A 2,993-nucleotide genomic window follows, 5' to 3' on the forward strand; every position below is an offset into this window, starting at 1 on the left:
AGGTGTCCTTGGCAAGAAGAATCCCTTGTTAGGGCTGACTGCTACCCCACAGCCCACTGCCCTAGGCAACATTAGCCCAACCATGAGTCTGGTCTGGTTTCGGAGGCTGCAGCCAGCTCCTCAGCAGCATGACGGGGCATCCTGCCTTCTTTGAATTGTGTCATCAGTGTTGTGTTGTATAAGGTGTGGAACCGGCTCCATGGTGCGATTGTCTCCTACTGGCAGCTTTCTTTCTGTGGATGTCCACATTTTCAGCAGCCGTCAACAGTTAGTTGTCTTTGTCCTGTGAATGTCAAATTATTACAGTAATTACTTGATCTGTGATATGAAAGTGATCTGTCATGATAATGGTAGCTGAACTGGTTAAATGTCTTTGTCATAGGAGGTCGGATGGAAAAATGTAATAATATCATATATAGGGCCTACTATAACATAATATAATAATCTAAAATAATAATTACCATGTTTGTGGCGGGGCAGCAGAGCATGGCGGCTGAAACGCTGAGTGGCTGGGAACAGAAATGAGCAAGTGTAGTTTGTTAACTTCTGACTTTTTAGACAAAATACAGTCCAATGGAATGTTATTGTATTGTGCATGTTGTCCGTGCATCGGCAGAAATCAATGTTGAACATGCTAGGACCTGTTCGGAGTGCTAACCCATTAAAACCAAATAGAGCTGGATGCATCCACATTGTTTTATCAGTCCTCTTACTACTAAGCCAGTTATAAAACATAAACATGCAGAGGGGGGAGCAGCAAATTATGTCCCCCACAGAAGTAGTTTGTTTGGGCCCTGGTTCTCCTGTGATTCATGTTGAACACTTTTGAATTTTGTGGTTAAAATAATTAAAGGCCTACTTCACCGGTTGGAATATGAAGGTGTATTGAACTCGGAGATCCTATGAAGTATAAATGTGCAACAATTTTTTAAATCGGATCATCCTTGCCTGAGAAAAGGCAGAAAGAGTGTTTTATGGTCTCACTGTCTAACCCTACATTTCTCTTTCTGTGATGTCATTTCTGCGAAAGGATTCCCGACCAAGTATTGAGTGCATAACTGAACATAATTATTTGAAGGTTGACTTTTTTGTATTAAAAACACTTTTCTTTTATTGGTCGGATGAAATATGCAATTTTTTTGAGATAGGGATTTTTGGTTTTTCTTTACTTTTTTTGCCAAAATCATCAATATTAAAACAATAAAAGGCTTGAACTACTTCAGTTGTGTGTAATGAATCTAAAATATATGAAAGTCTAATGTTTATCAGTACATTACAGAAAATATTGAACTTTATCACAATATGCTAATTTTTTGAGAAGGACCTGTTAGGCCTTTCACACCAAAAATGTGATGCTGAAGGAGGAGAGTCATTTAAGGGGAGGGGGCATATAGCGCGACTACTGGATAATATAAATAGCCTATGAGCGGCGCTAAAAGTAGTAGTCATTAAAAGGTTGGCAAAGTGTTGAGTCTCAGTAGCTTGTTGGTGGCTCCAGGTAAAACTCTGACACCCACCCCACCCGTCGCACACCTCCCTCGCGCACCCCCCCACCCCTCGCACATCTCCCGTGCTTTGAGTAAGTGTCTGGGATTTGGAGTAACTCTGCCCGACAGGCCTCCTATTAATGTAGTAAGATATTGATGATTTTTCATATTTATTCAAACCTTTTGGAAAATACTGTAATACAAAAAGTTGTTGTTTTAATGTCAGTAATCAACTTGCAAAGTTTCATAATGATATCTATAAGTTTAAAAAAATCCCTATTAGCCCTTCCCCCATACAGTGGTTCTGATTTGCTCTATCGGCCCGCTGTAGCTTTCCAGCAGCTAATTGACCAGGTTGTCCACCCAAGTTGGGATCCTGGATATCATTTCTGGTGAACAACCTTTTACAACGCTCCATGTCTGTTTAAAAAAAAAAAAAAAGGGGGGGGGGGTTTTGCCCCCTAGGTAAAGAGAAGCCCCTGACTGCACTTGCCACGGGCACTTGGGTAAAAGCCCTTAATGCTGCCGTTGGTAATATGACAGCTCCAGTACACGCGCCATTGTTCGCGCCCACTGCTCTGGACCAATCACTTCACAGACAGCCTCGTCCCACCCAATCACAAAACGCCTTGTTGCGGATATGGGCAGAGCCTACAAATACAAACGTACTGCTGCTACCACTGCCTCGGCTCTTACTACTTCTACTTTGGTTAACCTGGGAAGTTTTGTTTAACTGGAAACACAAAATACATGTTTCATAGCGACAGATAGAAACATTGCATATCATTCATAGCATTAGCGTTGTCTGTCTGGCAGTTCGGTAACTTTTGTTTAAAAAACGATAATGTTCACGTTAACTAACGTTAGCTAGCCACCTGTTGATAACAGCGAGCATCTTTGTTTACGTTTGGCGAGCGTAGCTATGTTAGCTAGTCAGTCATGCTCTACTGTAATCACAGACGTTTAAAACGTAGCGATATTTTGATAAGTTAGTTCTGTACCTTTCCATAAATTCACACAAGTTGGGAATGTTGCTTGTGCAACTTCAAGCTAATCTCAGCCAGCCAACACAAGTTATTGATAAGCTGAAGTTAACATGTACTCATCATTAGTCTAATGTTTGAGGACGATAGTTTCAGCGAAGATGTGGTTGGTTTGAGGAATCTGCTCCGATTGACGGAGCTCAGCCTGTTAAATGTGGGACAGCGACTGAGGTGAGTGAGATTACATTAACTCAGTTTAAACCAGCTGTTCATAGTAAACCAGTAGTCACCCATTGTAAAAAGTTAGCAACACGCTATTCGATCCCCACCCTTCTCCCTTGTATTCTAATATTGCCCCTGTAAAGCACTTTGAGTGGCCTTGTGTCTGAATTGTGCTATATAAATAAACTTGCCTTGCCTTGCCTTGAAATCTACAGCCAGTCAGAAGGACCTGACGATGGGGTTGAATTTAAGCAGAAGAGTCCTCCTGATCACCTGAATGTACGAGACCTCCAGACCCCTG

Source organism: Ammodytes marinus (genome assembly GCF_949987685.1).
Source record: "Ammodytes marinus genome assembly, chromosome: 9".
Classification (NCBI taxonomy): domain Eukaryota; kingdom Metazoa; phylum Chordata; class Actinopteri; order Uranoscopiformes; family Ammodytidae; genus Ammodytes; species Ammodytes marinus.